General features: G+C 41.1%; 1 protein-coding gene across 1 annotated transcript in view; it reads right to left on the bottom strand.

Annotated features, from left to right (window-relative positions):
• Positions 1 to 17,948, bottom strand: part of LOC147747647 (ferric reductase 1-like) — a 400,432-nt gene extending 382,484 nt beyond the window's left edge. Inside the window, exon 1 of the mRNA XM_086954577.1 lies at positions 17,894 to 17,948. The gene's annotated coding sequence lies outside the window, so the exon portion shown is untranslated. The remainder of the gene's footprint in view (positions 1 to 17,893) is intronic.
• Between the last annotated feature and the right edge of the window lie 2,093 nt (positions 17,949 to 20,041).

A 20,041-nucleotide genomic window follows, 5' to 3' on the forward strand; every position in this document is an offset into this window, starting at 1 on the left:
TTGTCTTTCCCCAGCAACAAAGTGGAAATCATTATTATTACCTCAAATGCTGCACTCTGAGGCAACATTTCACTGTTATTTAACTGGCTTGAGCAAAACATTTCTGATTTCTTGCTCTTTTTCCTTTAAAAAAAAAGACACAACTATATTTTACAGCACCTTCAATCAATTTTAATGTGGATATGGTGTTTGATGTACATAATTCTTACAATTACCTAAGAGTAATATATTTTGTGAGATAACAATTGATGGACAAACAAGTGTCTTGAACAAAGACTGCTCTAAATTCTGGCTCCTTCATGAAATAGCAGCGCGATTATATCTTGTGAGTCTTCTCCTCAAGTTAGGTGCCGACATGACGCAGTGAGGCTTCATTGACCTTCCTAATGTTATTTAAGTATATGTAGTGTCACTTCAAACAAGCTACTACTCAAACTATTATGAAAGGACATTTCTATTATAAGTTTTCCAAAATGCTGTTTTTTATTGCCTCCTCATATGGGCAGACTGAAAAGAACGAAACCTTTGCAGACACCTTCAACTCACAAGTTTATAAAATCGATCACATTTTCTCACACACCTTGTCTGAATGGAAGACTCTACGACCTCCTTACCTAACGGTGACTCATCATCCAATATTAAACACATCTTCCACAGTTAGAAAAGCACCAACTAAACGTTTGATAAAGGACTCTCGCTCCCTTCCAAAACAGGTCTCAACGGTCTCTATGGATCTTCTTTCAGAAGAGATTCAAGCTCTACGTCCATTCGTAGAAGAGACAAATTCAAAACTACAAATTCTAATGATAGATGGTCACGAATGTTGGAAAGAATCACTACAGCTGAGCAAAATATTGAATCTTTAGGGTCAACTAGTGTTAAGGTAAACTCTCTTCAGTCCCAGGTGTTGTCCCGTCAGAAGCAGGTTGAGAACCTTGGAAACAGGAACAGAAGGAGCAATCTTCAACTATATGGTTTACCAGAAGGCTCAGACGGTTCTGACCCTATTACCTTTTTCAAGTAATTTCTACCAACAGTCCTTAACTTGCCAGAAGGCACTCTTCTCAACATTCAGCGTGCCAATAGATTGGGTACTCCAAATGGAGCTACTTCCAACATGAGGCAACCAAGAGGGGTCATAATGTATTTTTTATAATATACTGATCTTCTTATGGTTATATCAGCAGCAGGAGCCATAAAACCTCATGGTCGGGCAATCCTCTATTCTCACAGGATTATGAAAAGGATATTGCTGACAGACGCAGGGAGTTCCTAGCTATGAGACCAGATCTTCGCTCCATTGGTACACCTTTTGGCCTCTTCCATCCCTGCTTATTTAAAGTAACTCACAACAACAACACAGCCACTTACAATGACCCGGTCAAACTAAAAAAACTCAATTCTCACAGTATGGACACTATGAACACCTCTATTGTATGTAACTAGTAGCTTGCCTAGTCCTAATGTCTATATTTTTGTTATACATGATATATTTTTCATGTTTTCCTGTTAAGAATATGAAAATGTTTTTTGTTTAATACAAGTTATTAGATGTTAATAATAATTTTCTCTCTCCTTGCAGGTTACAGGTCTTGTTTCGTTGTTGTATGACCCACCCTTTTGCATGTCATTTGTGATGGGGTCCCTCCCGCCTTCCCTTCTGGAGTCTGGATAGGTCATCTAGTCCATGTGGCCTCACACCCCACTACCCTATGTGTTTCGGAATTTATGTAGGTACTTTTTTTTTTCCTTTTGTAATTCCAACATCAATCTTCCTTTTGTCTACATCTTACTTGGTTTCTTTCCTCAAATCTTCTTTCTATATCACATTTTACTATCATGTCTATATCTCTTATTCTCTTTCCTTTCCCTTTCTCAACCCTTTGGTTCTCAATGTCATTTTATTCATACTTGTAGTTTGGTTTACAATTCATATACTATGCCTGTATGCTGGTTTATTTAAATGTTTACTTTGTATGCAGATTTTAATGTCTTTAAAAATTGTTACATGGAATGTCAAAGGCTTAAATTCCCCCATCAAAAGGCAACAAGTATTATCATATTTATCTAAACTAGATATCAACATCTCCTTATTACAAGAGTCCCACCTTACAATGTCTGAATCATTACAACTTAAAAAGAACTGGGTAGGAGAAGTTTTCTTCTCTCTTGGTGATGGCAAAAGAAATGGTGTTATAACCTCATGTCATAAGGCACTTAATGCTAAGCTTATCTCTCAAGATTCAGATAATGAGGGCAGATGGTTGTTCACCAATTTACTGATCGGGAGGACTCCAGTCTCTTTCTTCAATATATATGTAAATGTAAATGTAAATGTACTGGATTTGTAAAGCGCACAGCGTCCTGGCGCTGAAGACCGCTGGGGAACCCGTCCTGGCTTTCCCTGTGAGATGGTTCCTTCTGGGTATCTCCAAGGTGAAGCCAGGCATCCCCGGCGTCTGTGGGGGGCCGTTGTAGAGATGAGGCAAGCTTAATGCCCAGAGTTGCCGAGTGTGATCCCTGGTTAGAGTAGGCACCGAGGCGAGAATTATCGAGTCCGTTGACCCTGGTCCACGACCCTGCCGCGTCGGGAATTGAACCCTGGTCTCGGGCCGTTCTCTGCTTCCGGGTCTGCCGCCTCTAACCAGTGAGCCACACCACTCCACTTATGCCCCTACTGATGGAGATTCTTCTATTTGGACCCACATTTTGCTGCTACTTACAAAATACCCTGCAGGGAACTTTATTTTTGCAGGTGATTGCAATAAGGCAGTTGGTCGCTTTTTAGACAGAAAATCCAAGGTTTATTTCACTCCACACAAAGCACATAATGCTTTCCTACAAACCATTAAACAACAGAATCTAACTGACACATGGAGACTTTGTAATCCCTCTTCACAAGAGTACACCTATTTCTTTCCACCTCATCAGACCCAGCCCAGAATGGAGTATATTTTCACTTCACATAATGTTTCTCAATCCTGACTTTCTGCTGATATAGACCCCATATTCATATCTGATCACGCTCCAGTTCGGGTTCAACTGGATTTTTCACTTCACACTGCGCTACCCAAAAGATGGCGATTCAACAACTCCCTACTTCTGCACCCAAATTTTAACTCTTCTTTCCTTTTTCAATAATTTTTCTAGTTCAATCAAACTGACAATATTCTCTTCCATACTATTTGGGATGCATTTAAAGTTGCTGCACGTGATTCTATCATCAGATTAATTTCCAGCAAATGGAAAAATTCCCAAATACTCAATAACAAACTTCTAACTAAGATAAAGCGACTGGAGCACTCCTTTTACGCTTCTAAGTCGAAGGATTGTCAGTCAGAATTCATAAAGGCTAGGAATGAGTTTAATAAGGATTCCACAGAGAGCGCCTTTTTGTATCTACTGAACACTAGTGTGACATTTTATGGGGGCCAAAATAAAACTGGTAAATTGTTGCCAATTACCTCAAGATTAAGCAGAACAAATTTCAATCCATTCTTGATGTAAATCAAATATAAAAACAGAAAGACTGAGATACTACAAGAGTTTGTGCAATTCTATAAATCATTGTAAATGCCAGAGAACATACCTGGGGATACGGACATATCCCATTACTTTTCTACTATACAAAAGCTTGCAGATCCCCCAATAAACTTAGATCTCTTGGAGTCCGGCATAACATAGGTGGTAATGCGCAGTGCATTGAAAGTTCTCCAAAAGGATAAAGCCCCAGGTCCAGGTGGATTAACAGTTGAATTCCATCTGCATTTTGCCGAAACATTTCTTCCATACTTACACACCCTCATATCCTCTTATTAATTCAAGTACTTCTTTGGGTTCCTTTTCAGAGACCCCAATTTGTCTCATCCCAAAAGAGGGCAAGGATTTATGCTACTTTAAAAACTACAAACCCATTTCCCTAGTCAATGTTGACTACATAATTTTCTCTAAGGCTTTAGCCCTTCGACTCGAATCATATCTCCCACAACTACTCGGCAAGGAACAATCAGGTTTCGTAGAGGGGTGTTATATTACCGACATATTTTGATATATTATCTAAAACATTACATTATTCACAACACCTTGCAGAGATTGCCTTAGACGCAGAAAAATAGAAAAAGAACAATTGATGGACAGAATGCAGAACAATGTCATACATTGACCCCAGTACAGAGATCTGGGCCTAAATCTATAGTTTTTTTGATCACCATGCCATTCCAGTTTGGGAACAGTCCAGCCTGAACTGCCAAGCCAATTCCTCCCTGGACTGGAAACAAGCATCCTAGGACCGGTTTCGGACTTTCACCCTCATCAGCCAGTATGGTTTGAATCCAGTGGCATGGAGAGCACGGGACCCTGAAGAAGGGCGACATACCCTAAACAGATCCCAGGATGCTCGTTTCCAGTCCAGGGAGGACCTGGCCTGGCAGTTCGGTCTGGACTGTTCCCATGAGGCACAGGGTTTAGACTGCTTTTCATATGGCTGGGTCCAAACTGGGGTGGCGTAATGGGCAAAAGAATTATGAATTTAACCCAGATCTTTTGACTGGGGGAGAATGTTTGCATTGTCAGGATTCCGTCCATCATTTGTTTGCTGTAACACTTAGATGCAGAAAAGGTATTTGTCAGCGTGTATTGGTCTTTTATTTTCCACACAATTAAGTGGTTTGGAATTGGCCCAAAAATCATTTCTGTAATCTCTTTACTTTACACTGCACCCAAAGCCACTATTTATGCTAATGGCCTTACTTCCACATATTTTAATTTACATAGAGGAGTGCATCAAGGCTGTCCTCTATCCTCCTTTCTTTTTAACTTGGCGCTAGAACCATTTTTATATAAAATAAGAGAAAACTAATCCATAATTGGATTTACTTCTAATACCCCACTGATTAAATTAGCAATTTATGTAGATGATGTATTGATGTTCCTCTCTCAAACACAACGTGCACTCCCAGCATTCTAGGAAGAGGTTGACTCCTAAAAAAAAAATGGCATCTGGTTACAAATTAAACAACAAGAAATATGAAACATTGCCTTTGATCAAATACACTTTTAAGGAGGAATTCTCAATCTCTAACTTTACATGGTGCCCTAAGCATATCAAGTATCTTGGCCTATGGTTCACCCCATCTATCAAAACTTCAATTTCCCTAAACTTAGATAAATACTTAGATAAATTAACTACACTTACTTCGAAATGGCATCCCCTTTGCCTGTCCTGGTGGGGTCGCCTAGACACCATCAAAATGATGCTATCCCCTATAATACTTTACATCATATCCAATATTCCAGTAGCCATACCAGCTAAGTCTTTTCATAAAATGAATTCCATCCTTTCATCCTTTCAATGGAATAACAAAAAATCTAGAATGTCGATACAAAAATTGACCTGTCCAAAATTGGAGGGAGGTATAAATTTCCCCGACTTCCCTAAAAATCTTAAAGCATTCCAATTAAGACAATTATCCAAATGGGTGTCTAATTCATCATCTGACTCCCCACTTTAGATTGATTTTGAGAAATCTTTCCTTACACCCTTCTCATTTCCTGATTACCTATCCTTTACTCGTAAGCCGCAAAAAAGATCCTCACCAGTTATTAAACACTACTGCAAGGTATTAAACACTGTCCTTCATTCTACCCCAAATGATCTTGACACCTTTCCCGCCTCCGCCATCTGGCACAACAAACATATACTTGTCAAGAATAAACCTATCTACTAGGAAACACAGAGAAATAAGGGACTATTCTGGGTTCATCAGCTATTTGACCAACACGCATTGCTTACATTCTCGAGGGTGGGCTCTCTATTTCAACTACCCCTTTCCTTCCAGCACAAATTTTTAATTTTTCGAAATGCAATACTTGAAGCATACACCTATTTTCAATCTCCAAGCTCTTCCTCCTCTCAGACTGGCTCTACATGGTATAATCTCCTTCGCACAAATCCCAAAGCCTCTAGTATCTACTCTTGTCTGACCCACTCTTCCACTGATAGAGATCAAACAAAAATAGAAGTTTCCTGGGAAGCGGACTTTGATACAAAAGGGCCCATCTCCCTCTGGAATAAGATAAGGATAAAAATCTGAAAATCATCCAGAACAGCAAACACTACACAAACTCTGTTTTTCACATGCAACCGGCTCTTATTAACACCCATGACATTGCACAGAATGCAAGCCGAACTTCCTGACATTTGCTGGTCATGCACCCTTGAGCACGCTGATTTAAAACATCTACTTGTCACATGTCCATATGCATTAAAATTTTGGAAACAAATCTTGACTCAGATTAACGCTATATTTCATACCCTTTTTCATTCAATAACATTTTTCTGGGAAGCTTACCTAAATATTGGAATATGGGTCAATCACAAGTACAAATCTTAGACTTGTTATTAGCAGTCGCTTTTCAACAGATAACAAAAAATTGGAAGGATACACCAAACTGTCATAACCACAGACTAGATACAACGTTTGTATATCCCCTATCTCTTACTAAGAAACGTTTACAGCTATGGTCTCCTGTCACACTATTAGATAATAGACCCAAAAAAAGTATTTTGCTCCTATCGCCCTGCTTCAAGAAGTTGTTCAGCCTCCCCTTCTATTGATAATAACAATGTTTAGAATCTTATTTACTTAATTTTGTTAATTTTTGTTTTTTAGATCATCATTGCTATTGCATAGTCCTATCATATTAAGTCTTCCTTCTTCTTGTATTGCGGTTTTGACAAACCAGCTCTCCGCATTTCCAAAAATGGTTATTTTTCTCCTCTAGACAAAATTTGAAACATCAGTGCTATTTCCTATGTAATTTTTCATTTTGATTGTACGAAGTATTGATGTTTGTTCAATTTCTTCAATAATCTTACTTTTGAAACTAAAGATAAACATTATGTGAGATGTAAAAAAGATTAGCTAGCAATGTTCCCGGATCTGTAAAGCAATCCTGAATACCCAATGTAAGCACTATTTTCTTGACAGCATCATTTAGAAACGAATCATGAGAACTCTTAGTTGAATAAATACAGATTAGTAGAGTACAAGAGGTGGCTATCCAGATTGTCTACCGATGCTTAAGGAAAACAGATGGACAGTTTGACAAAGATCAACTTGGTACTTGCCTTGATTGTGAGCAAATATCTATAAAACAATGTAGACTGTTTCGACTCAATACCCAGTGTATACATAATTCTTAACTGCTATATGCTTGGAAAAATAAACCCACAGATATTGACGCCTTGCATTACTATATATGTAAATCAGGAGCACAAACATACCACAATATGTCAGGAGTATGAATGAAGGAAGCACGCTTTCTAGGAACTTACGTAGAAGCAAACTGGTGCCGGTAGTTTGTGCCCAGTGCATCGGTGTCGAGAATTCAAGTTGAGTTAAATACCAAGAATAGGTTTGGAGGACACATTAATGCCAAGGGTACGTGCAGAAGGTTAATGTAGGCAGGGAATAAAATGATGACGTGGATTTAGGCTGTGAAGTAGAAGTAAGCGCAGAAGGCACGTTTTCCAGGAGTGAATATGAATGGCAGAGGTGCCTAGAGCGTTTGTGATTTGGAATAGGCTAGACTAAGTAATGGGTAGAGTCTGAAAGAAGTTTAATGTATTCAGACTGGGTAAATTATGCTTCACTTTATTTAAATGTCCTTATACTTAGATGATTAAAGTCGATTTCTATTTCTCTTTCCTAGAAACCCTTACCTCGACTCTCTTTCCTACTGTCCAACACATTTAGACATCAAAAACATCTTAAAAGGTTCCCTAAATGGATGAGAGGCATTTAGTAGGTTGCTTTGTATGTGCAGTGTTTTTTGAATAACTACTGATTTTCTGCATTTCACATAATTCACAATTTGCTGCCCACCTGTCAGATTTCGACAAAAAACACGTTTTGTTATCAAAAGTTACTGAGTACTGTGTTAGTGCAATTCATGTAATTTTGTAGCAAGCATTGGCAAAACCAATAAGTCTTGCCTCTGCGAGAGCTAGTAGTTTTTGTTTTTTTATCTGTGTAGTGTGGATGTACAGTATGTTTAAACTTTTTAATGTTACAGAGTGTGTATAACAGGCAAGCATTACTCCTAATGTGATAACGTGTGTGATTGAGTTACAAATGAATGTTACTTGTTTTTCCAGCATAGTAGAACTGTCTTTTGAAGCTTGTTTTTCGGCAAAGCGAAGTTTAATTGAAAATGTAGGTTATGGGTGATGTGCATTTTCAAATAGTGTGAAAAGCTGTCCAATATAGTAAATTAAAGGCATCAATGTTTGAGTGGAATAAAACTTTGTTTGTGTGTGAGGTGCAGTTGCACATTTTGTTTAAAGTTGTTTTCTTTATAAAATGTAAGTTGGCTTTGTGCGAGGTGGTAGAAAGGTAAATTTCAGGCTGAATGTAAATGTTGCCCTATTGGTTGTGTTTTATGTCTCTAATTTTGGCAAAGATATTTAATTACAAGTTATTATGCATTTTTTATTCTTTTATTTCCTTAAATCAAACGAATTTTTAGAGTAATTCTATAGAAAGTGGACCTTGTCTAAAAGCACGATCTAAATGTAAATAAGTTGCTTTAATATAGAACATGATTTTGCTAGTGCAGAGTAGGTGAGTTGATTTTGTAAAGGAAGGTACCTGTAGTGTTGTTTAAAAGTTGTTCCCTAAAATCTTTTTTGAAAACACGATAAAGAAGGTGAAATACAAGAATGAGAAGTGTTGAGGAGATATGCTGCTCAAGCACGAATAACCATCAAGGGAAGGAATTACTTTTTGTGTTTTTAAAAGTGCGGGCAAGTGTGTACTTTTTTTGCAGTTTTATGTTCGCAAACTGGACGCGAACGTATTGGAGAGTAAGTTTAAAAAAGCAACGCTGGCGACCTTACAAACAGAAAGCTTTTAAGTTAGAATACAAATAATGTATGTTGTTTGTAAGATTACAAAGGAGGGCACCTCTTCGTTTATAAAGGAAGCTAATTAAAAGAATAATAATGCAAGATGTCATAATTAAGTAATTATTAAAAATACAACTTACGCGACAATCCTCTCTGTTTTTATTTTCTGGCCTGGAGCTAATTCAACACTGGCGTTTATGAATAAAAGCAGGGATGACATTAGTTTTATTGTGCTACCTATCACTAATCATTTGTTTAAGCTTGTGGTTTGAAGACTGTAGGCTACCTCCAGCACCTTAGCTGACTTTAAAGTGCTCACACCTCTTTGTTGAAGCCGTATGGGTGCTACAGGATGGAGCCAGGCGTGCTAGGAAAGGGATGAATACATAAATGCTGGGTTTAAGAAGGAGGAGATTGCTGTTCTGTATCAAAGAGTATTTTAGCTCAGCTGTAAAGATAGCCATTATTTTAGTTAACTTTAAAGCTTTCACACCTCTTTGTTTATGCATTGTGTGCTGAAAGATGTAGCCAGCCATGCTGTGATGGGGTGGAAAAGTGAAGAGGGTGTGTGGGAAATGGGCTGCTCTTGCTGCAGGGGATCAAAAAGGGTGGTGCAGTGAAATCTTTTGATCCAACATAGAAGACAAAAATCAAAGAAATAGCTTTGAAAAGGATATGGACGCTGTAAAGCATTATGAAATGATTTAATATAATGTGCATTTGTAAAGCACACGTTCACCCAGAAGGGTAATTTGGCACTGAATGACAGATGTTTATTGTTACCCAACTCAATGGTACTAGTTTTATTGAACTTAGAAGGATGAAAGAATGAGTGAGTGGACCCACTGGGATTTGAACCTATGATCATGAGGTCAAACACAGGCCCCTTCAGTGGACGCATTAGTGCACTAAGCCACCAGTAATAATATGATGTATTATATACTGCTAACTCGACCCGAACTGATCGGAGCACTTTACATCAGCACTAGTTGTATTACAGATGGACACATTTATTTTTAGGCACGGAGATACTAAGTGATTTGCCCTGAATCACAGGATGTTGAGCCCCCTGCAGACACTCACATCCGGTTCCCCAGCTTTAAAGTCAGATGCTGTAACTGTTACACGCCATCCGCTCTTCTTTGCTTATAATTCTTTAAATGTGAAGAAGGTGATGTCCACATGTAAATAAAGTTGCGAAATGAAGGTCTAGTGACAACAAAATAAGTTAAACTAAATGGAGAAGTGTGGCTCAATAGTTAGAGCGGCAGCCCCTGATGCAGAAGTCTGGCCCGGGACCAGGGTTCAATTCCCGCCTCGGCGGGTCTTGGGCTCAATTTCCTCAGACCTGGTAATTCTCGCCTCGGTGCCTATTCTAATCATGGGTCCAACTCTCGGCAATACCTTGCTTAATCTCCACAACGGCCCAAACAACGCTAGGATGCTTGGCTTCACCTTGGGGGTGCCCAGGAGTGGGCACTTCACAGGGAAAGGCCAGGAAGGGTTCCTCAGCGGTATTCGTACAAGCGCCGAGAGGCCTCCGGGTAGTAGTGCGCTATACAAGTACCTCTACATTTACAAGTACCTCTACATTTACATGAAGAAAAAAAGCGACAAATGCTACAGTTTCAAAGTTGATTTTAATTAAATGTTTTGTAAATAAACTAAGGTTCCTTAATACAACACCAAAGACAACAAGCATTTACAATGCAACGGTTTCGCCTTTGGAAATGTTTGAGCTATTGGGATTGTAAATGACAAAATTTGTATTTATGTGTTGGTTTTGAAAACAGATAAATAAATGGCATTGTCATTTACATTGCCAATAGCTCTAACTTTTCCAAAGGCGAAACCGTTGCATTGTAAATGCTTGTTCTGTAATAATGGCCCATAGGGCGTTATACCAGATGCACCCTGAGTTGTCGAGCTAGGGATCCGCTAAAATGGGGGTGGAGGTCTTGTCCCCATCTGCTCTCCGTACCTAGCCACGTCCCGGGCCTGCAACAGCAGAGACATCTAGAAACCAGAGACCGTATTGACCGTCTCGGCCCGAAGCCTCAGGGAGAATCCCTGCAGATTAGCCGGCCTGACAATTGTTCCACTGAAGAGCGAAATAAATATTTCCACCCACGGCTTGTTCCGTGTCAATACCAATTTATAGAGACCCACTGTAGGCAGACACCGTCGGCTGCAGGCTTCAGAGTGGAATCTGCAGATCTTTGGTTAGTAAAGAGTAAACACCAAGTGACGCCTTTCCTTATAAGGAGTGCGCACATTACGTCAGTTTTATAAATACAACCGTCGCTGACGTAGTGTACATCACTTACCAATCATAGTGTATGTGCGCGTATGATGTTATGGTGAAGATGTGGGCAGATATGATTATGGAGTTATATCTGCACCTTTTTGTCTCTTAAAGACAGAATGCACCAATTAATAAGCAAAATTGACTCCTGAAGGCAAATGATAATTCTATGTCAAATCTAATTACAAAACAAATGTTGAATGAGCCTTTGAAGATCCGCTTTACAAGGAGAAGCTGACACTGCAATTATATTTTCTAGATTTTAACATGGGCACAATCAATCAAAAAGCATTAAACTTTAATGACAGTGTTAGCCAGCTCTGATAATCAAATTATATTCTACGTGTGGAGTTATTGCAATTAAAGGAAAGTTACCATCTCAGAGCTAAAGCGGTGTAGTCATCTGCAGTGCAGACTAAGTCATGGTGAAAGAACATTAAACGAAACTATAAATGTTGACGTTTATCACATTTATAGCCATTTGTCAGATTTCATGATGCAATAACAGTTCGTGCAGAGAGCCTGTGATTATATTAAAGTTAAAAAGGAAAAGTATTGGGAGATGACGACACAAAGTGTGAGGGGTGGGGAGGGAGAGGAGGCAGTGGCATTTCGTGTCCCATCCCCCACACCCCCTTTCCCACAGAGTACTGAGCCCCCCTTAGGACTATGGGTTGTCTCACTCTTGTTTGTGAGCAAGGGGTTCTTACCCAGAGGGATTAGGGCTACCCGTGCCCCCTATTGAGAACACCCCCCCCACAGACACAAATCGAACTTTCCTCCTCTTAAACACCGCCACCACCCCCACCACACCGGGCACTGAGCTTCCCTGTCAAGCATCGCATTTAAACGATATTTACAGGGGCTAATTAACATATACGCAGAAACGTCTAATGGAACACTAGAATGATCGAGAAACAGAGGTGACCAAATAAATGTTTTGTAGCACATTAATTGAAGCCATGTAAGGAAACAAATGTTCAATTCAGCAAATTATATAATACTCCTGTTTTCAGCTCCTAAATAACAATCAGTGGCAGTGGTGTCACGAAACTTGAGGGGGCCCCCCAGCAAAGTACATGGAGGAAGCCCCCTTCAGATTCACTCAGGCGCGCTCAAGCCAGGGTGTTGTTCTGAAGGGGCCCTATGGAGCTTGGGGCCAACCCACTCCGTGGGGGGCTGCAGGTGCCTTTGTTACACAACTGAAGCAGGGCCAGAGCTGATTGGCGCTGACCTGTGCATGTGATAATGAGTACGTGTGTTTTTTACTCACTGTGTGCGTATGGGGGCCAACGGATTATTTGGTAAGGGAAGAGGACTTCTATATTAGGTGCCAAGGTTTCCGATTGCTTATGTGTGACATTTTCATAATTCCAGTGCACAATTATGAGTGACATTCAACGATGATGAGTGACACTTTCTCGCAAGCAAAACTAAGCAATGAAGACGAGGGAAACATAAATATCAGAACGTACACCCATTAGAACAACAAGATACTCTAAGAACATGGAACCGCAATAATAACAAGTAAAATCAGTATTTTAGAAATAATGAAGTGCAAAATACATTATTTTGAGGCCTATGATGGAAAAAGGAAATAACTCTAGTAGGTTGTGAGGCCTTCACCGAAAAACCAAAAATCTTTGTTTTCAAAAAAATAAATCACACTCTCAATAATAATGTTTTAAAAGATAGAAAAAGCATAAAATCAATATAAAAAAGTTATTTAGATTAAACTCGTAAATATCGTCTGCTGTTATTTCAAAGAAGAGAATAATATAAGCAATCACCTTCCTATTATCCTTCCTATTATGATACTTCATGATTAAAGAAAACATAAGCAAGAAACATTTTACTCCAAGCATTTTCATGATCGTATTTTCTAAATTCTACTCGTAAGTTAATTAATACATTTATTAAGTTTTTCTCTTGTGTCATTTATATTTCAAAAACACGTATCCCAAGCTTTCTGCAGGCTTATAGCAGCTTTTGAATACTAAATGTGTCGTGTTTTTTCTTGCACTTTGCACTTTTACGAATCCACCAGTTAATAATTTCCCACACTGTTAGTTATGTTTGTCATAACAAATTTATGAGCAGGCTTGATCAAGCAAGACTATCCTCAAATAATCATGCTCCATCAATGGTACTCCCACATCCAGAAATAAATAAAGATGCGACAGGGCAGCAAACCATGCCCATACCAGTCAGCAAAATGACAAAGCTGCATAAAACAATATGGACATGAACATTGAAATGCCTGCGATTGGAGAGTCCAATATATATCAAGCTTTGCGCATTCACCTCGTCAGCGAATTCCCAACTTATCCTGTTAATTAAGTAATCTGTAAAGTATAGTCGAGAGGGGTTTCCTAGTACCGATACTACATAGCACTACGAGGCATGCCGTTACAGTCAGGAACCCCAGAATCCTCGTGCCACAACCTACGCTTGCACATACAAAGTAGCACTCGTGATCACCAAAAAAAGCTCAACAGCAGCTGTCACAGTTCACAGGGAGCTCCGACGCAGCACACACTGGTACCAGTCATCTGCCGGAAGCTGCTGCTCTCAGAAGGGGAAGTAAACAAAGGGAGCATTCTCCACATCCCACATGGAACTCCTATGAGATCCCACCCACTATCCACCCCTGCTGCATGATACACATCTGCTTGACCCGCAAGATTGTCAGGACTCTGATCGACATAGACGTTTTACTTTTATTACACGTCACGGAAACATATGCTACTACAGCTAATCAAGAGTGTGGGCTGCGGTACTGAGGGGGCAAATCGCTACCTTGTCAGCACAGGGTAGACCACACTGACAGCTATAATGCCCCCTCGTGACACTACAAATCACAGATCAGCTAATTGGAACGTAGCCGGAGGCAATGACAAACCAAAAGTACCTATCTATCTGCACCGGAGGGGGGTGCTAACATGGTAGCAAGCACCGAATACAGCTGCAGCCCTGACGCCGGCTTACAAGAGCGTAAATACGGAGTCAAATCCAAGCACTGGTGTATTGTGCTGTAGCTGCATTTGAGCATCTCCAGCCAAAGACCTACTTACTGGGCGCAGTGGATCAGGCGGCTTCTCGCGGTCCAACGCTCCCGCCGATCTCCGTTGCAACTGCTCCCGAGCCACTCGGTGCCGCGGCCTGGAGCATTTGCAGGCCGCTTCTCCCCTCTCTCGGCTCGCAGAGGACTCCGGCGTTCAGCGGTTTGAAAATGGCGCGGCAGGAAGCCGGGAAAACAGAGCCGGGGCAGCGGCAGAGCTTCCACCGCTCCCTGTGTAACCCATAGCAACCCCGGTAGACCAGACCTGGGGCTGCAGGGACTGGAGAGCAGAGCCGCCTCCAGGAGACCGAGGGATACACACCGAGCCGCAGTGTACACGCCAAATCAGATTGCTTGGTTTAAATACACATTCACAGTGAGCCCCCAGGACACATCACGGGTGCTCGAAATGGATATAGCAACACCAGGGGAGCCCACAGATTTGGAGGCTGCGACGACAAACAAGTCAGGTCCCGGGCTGGCAGCCAATCACAGCGCGGCCCGGGACAAAGGGGCGGGGCTTAAAAAAAGAACGAGAAACGCCCCCGAATCGCGTTTTCCCGAGAAAGTGTGATTGACAGCCTCTGTCTCCCAATGGCTAGCCTCCATTTATGGAGCTAGCCAATTGGAAACAGAGGCGGTCCAAACATCCCTACTGAAAACAAAAGTTTTCGAACTGGGAGGGGCACTGCGTGCCCCTCGCCAGGTCGAAACCTAAAAAGGAAAGACATTGCTTTGAAAAAGCTACAGATGCTATAAAGTATTATGAAATGCTATTATGTATTACATACTGCTAACTCGACCCTAACGAATGGGAGCACTTTACATCAGCACGAGTTGTATTACAGATGAACATGTTTATTTTTACATATGGAGATATTAAGTGATGTGCCTTGAGTAACAGGATGTTGTCTCCCGCAAAGACTCAAACCCAGTTCAACAGCTTTAAAGTCTGCTGCTATAACGGTTATGTCACATCTGCTCATCTTTGCTTACAATTCTTTAATTGTGAAGGTGATGTCAACTTGTAAATAAATTTGCACAACAAAGGTCTAGTGATAACATGGCAATAAGAGCCTACATAAAGCAGATAAGAAAAAAGGTGACGCAAGCTTTAGTTTCAAAGTTGATTTTAATTATATTTTTAGGAAATAAACTAGGGCCCGTGTGATATAACACTGAAGGCAAAAGCAAAGAAATAGCTTTGAAAAGACTACCGATGCTATAATGCATTGCATTAAGAATAAAGCGTAAAGCCTTTATGGCTATGGACACTGCCTTGCTGAGAGAAGGCAAATGAATAATTACAAAATACACGCTGCCTTGTAGCTGCCATAGAAAGCACATAAATGAATCTTTTAAAGCTTCGGCAATGAAAAAGGAAACAAGCCTTTCCCTCTTATAAATACAACACGATGTAAACACAATGTTTTAAAGCTTCACCAAAGAAAACGACACAGAAAGCTTTGCTGACAACAAACTACAAACGTAGCTTACAGAAACCAGTGCAGAAAGCAAAGAAAAAAATTGTGCCCAAAAATAAACACAAAAGCACCAAAGTGTAAGCCTACAAGTAATTGGGCCTTACTCCGTGGGAGGGACCAACACACCAAAAAGCGGGACATGTACGAAAAAAATTGACCACATGCAAGCAAGCATTTTCAAAGGACACTCGGACTAACAAATGAAAAGCAATGGGCGGGCCCGTGCCCACAGATTGATCACAACGCGTCTTGAAGGGACAGCGCATGTGCTGTCTATGCGAGACTCAAAAATTATCTGGTAAGCCTATGCATGTTAGTAGCTATATTCAGTCATTCAGAAGAAAATATGCATGAGGTTTGTACAGATTGTGGACACGGAATGCGCTTTGGTGGGAATCAGGTTATCCTTTTGTCTATGCATGGAAGCCATTCGCAGCGGATGACTTTTAAAACTGGTGGGGCTGGGTGTAAACGGGTCAAAGTCCAAACGTCAATTAAGGGTTATTGGGGGCTCTCGCAAAGAAAACTTTGGAAAATTGAGGCTAAAATTCTGCATTTTTCAGCAAATATTGGCACTGCTCTCACCTACCTCGTTCCAGTTGAGTGTCATCGGCTAGTGCTGTATGAAGGCAAAAGATCAAGCTGCCAGAAAGACTGTCGCTGACACACGCCCAATCACTATGTAGTTTCAAAATAAAGCCACACAGTCAGTCGCCACTCATGAAATTCTCCTGATTCTGTGCAGCCTTGTGTGCCCTTAATGTCATTACAGGCCAGCCACCAGAACCAATCCAGGCGCTGATCTCAAACTGTTTGCAACAGCAAACAGAATAAGAACAGCGCAAGTATTGGTTATAGCAGGGTTATCAAGCACTTCTTGGGAGACTGTTTGTCTGTTCCCCCGTATCCTTAATATAGCACTGATTCGGGGGGCCTTAAGTGTGGTGTTTACGGTAGGGCAAGTCATTTAAATTTAAACGATGGCATCACAGTAATTTAAATTCGATTGTGAGGAGGCAAATCGAGGGTGGCAGGGCAACGCCCCTTGCGCCCATGATGGAAGCACAAAGTTATATATTTAAATTTAGAATGACCCATGAGAGAAAATGAATCACTCTTTTCTCAGAATTGTTTTTGTTTCAGATAATGCCAATTCATCTTTACCTAGCAGTGACTATTTACGAGAACACTCAGAAATGAGAAGGGACTGCCATACAATTTCAATCACTTTTCCAGGTTTAATGTCTTCAACTTTAAACTGTCTTCTAGGGAGACACTTAAATATTACTATCTGTAGGGCTGTATTTGTTGGAGTGGGGGGGGGGGGGGGGGGGGGGCTTTCAGAAGCCAAACATTGCTAACACAATAAACCCAGCAATGATCTACAGTGGACAAGTTTCAAAACATTGCTAGGACGTATGGGTACCTTTGTGAGACCCCACCTTAGACTTCCGCCGTCATATGTGTTTTAATGCAATACAATCACGTCATATTTAGTACCTGCGCTTTACAGTGACCGGCTGTTGGCTTGAAATAATGGCAAACACCAGGATATGCGTGGGAAATAGCATAGTAAAAAAAGGAATGATGTGTCGGCTGTTTAAACAATTCAGGAACGCCTCGCATGCAGCACATGTTCAGTTTTCAAAAACCTTTATCTGTTTAGTCACTACGGCTAGCGTTGCTAGACAGCAGGGCATTGTTATTTTCTTTAATTAACTACAGCACAAAAAAAGTTAAACAAATTTTGTCCCTTTCCCTATACAAAATTGAGTTAAAAGGCACGAAAAGTTCGCGTAGGGCGGTTAGCTGGCCATTGGCTGAGCGGAAGTGGAGTGGGGGTTGTATGTTAAGGGTGGAAGTGCCCTTCAAGGCAGGGTCGTGAGAGGCACATTTTACGCCCTGGAAGCCACGACCGCTTTTAAAACATGTTTTTTTTTACTTTCATTAGAGCAGTCACGGGCGCACAGTATGCGGCTTTGCAGCCGATGATATCAGACTTTGCAGGCAGTGGCATTATTCATAGGGAAGTCCGCCTCATAACCCGCAGCACCTACGCTGATGATCAAAGACGCACAAAAGCACCACAGCTGCAGCAATACACAAAGTGAATTAAAGAGGATGAGATTACAAACCTGTTCCGCGGATGCAGTCGAAGCGCTCTCTCGATGAGCAACGCTGAAGGAAGACGAGTTGCCAGGGGAGAGGCTCTAAAAATGAAGAAGGTGTGGAATGGGCGGGGCTCCCTGAACGCGCGTGACATCAAGACATCGGGAGCACAGCAGGTAGAGCGCGCTGCTAGGTCTTAAGCAGAGTAAAACAGGTGACTTTGAAGTCCAGACTGGGCATGAGACTGCTTTTAGTGCATTTAATTCAAATAGAATGGGGGTTGGGAGCACACTGCCTCACAGTCTCAGCACAGTTCGCCCCTTTGCATCCTGGTAAATGCAGTACACAGTTCAAACTTACTTCAAAAGTAGCTGGAGTTTTTCACCAAAGTTGGTGAAGACCTTGCTGTACATCTCTAGACACGTGTTTCTGGGTTGGACCCTTCATCAGTAGAGAGCAGCAGTATTAGAGAGCAAAGAAAAATCATCTGGGGTTGCTGGAAATGCTGCCAAGTTCCTCTCAGGTCACAGTACCACTCACAGGCACACAGGTGCATCTCCAAAGCTCGTCAGCTTGCTGGCTCCCTTGAGCCACTGAGCTGACGAGCTCTTGGAGATGCACCTGTGCGCCAGAGAGAGGTACTGAGACCTGAGAGACTGTGGCGGCCTTTCCAGCAACCCCAGAAGGAATTTTTGTTTTTTATCTCTACTGATGAAGGATAAAATCCAGAAACACATGTGTCTAGAGATTTACAGCACTAACTTGCACCAACTTTGGTGAACCACTACAGCTAAAATTCAAGTAAGAAATCACTGTGAACTGCATTTACCACAATGCTAAGGGGCGAACTGTGCTGGGAGGTGAGGCAGTGTGCTCCCATCTCCCTTCTGCATTTAATTCAAACCTGCAACACCGAACTTGGTCAAAATACGGCTCAGGCACCATGAAAACAGGCAATAAGGGAGTAATTAGCATAGAATATAATATTCTTAAATGCTGAGATAGAGAACTGGACAGAAGAGAGACAAGTCATTGTCCCAGTAGCCCCTTAGAATGTCGGGGCTGTGGGGGATGCTCACTGAAGTCATGGAAATTGTGAAAAATCCCAAAATTATACAAAGAACAAGTGTAGCATATGAGCCACATATATTCAGCAGGAGAGTAAGGTTGTGGTATGCAGCCAGTGGTGTGTTCCTGAGCACACTGTCACAAACTTTACTAACGCGGTTTAGTTTAGTAGTGCATTGACATTTACAGACAGAAAGTTTCCCACTGAAATGACTGCTATATTTGTAAATATGTGCAATTTTACTGCTAAAATCATCACATCAGCAAGTAAAATGTCTTGATTTGTTTTGATCCTATTAAAATCTTTGTTTTCATCAAAGGTCAGAATTATAAAACAAGCATTTGCAATGCAATAGGTCTCGCATGTTGAATGTTAGAGCGATTGGTGGTGTTAATCTACTTAAGAAATAGTTGCTGTTCTTTCAGAAGCGTTGCCTGTGCACGGTCATCAAAAGTAAGATTTGATCCGCCCTCCCTTTAATGCACTGGACCTGCTTCCTGCCGGGCCAGACTTTTATTTTGTTATAGAACTACAACCAACAACAGTGTGCCTGCACCAGGTGTGTAATGCGCAAGCATAATTTCAGACCTGGGATAGTTTCTTAGGAGATTGGTGTTTGTGTTAATGCTTGTACTTTGCTGGCGCAAGCACCCTGCCCGAGACGCTGGTGTCCTTTCACTGGCCACCAATGGTCAAGATGAAGAGCAGCATGCTGCACTCCAAAAGTTAACAAAATACATTGTTGGGCAAGCCACGCACAACAAAAGAAAAGAAAAGCAGCCGGCATTGGTAAAGATGACGTGCAGCAAACGAATATGTTGTTGGGCGAGTCACGCACAACAAAATAAAAGACACGCAGCAGCCATTGTTAAAGATCAAGCCTGGCATGCCTCGTGTAAACATTTGTCGTACCTTGCATACTAATGCAACAGAAACCTTTGTAAAAACACTCCTAAAATTCATGTTGGGGAAGTGCAGTTCAGGAAGTGCATGGCTGTTGTGCCTGCAACGGCAGCCATGCAGAGGAAGTCATTAACAAAAGAGTGCTCACAAAGTATAAATGAAACATATAGAGTGTAATATCATTAAATTCATAAATTTCTTT

This window comes from Lissotriton vulgaris, chromosome 1_1 (assembly GCF_964263255.1).
Source record: "Lissotriton vulgaris chromosome 1_1, aLisVul1.2, whole genome shotgun sequence".
In the NCBI taxonomy this organism is placed as follows: Eukaryota; Metazoa; Chordata; class Amphibia; order Caudata; family Salamandridae; genus Lissotriton; species Lissotriton vulgaris.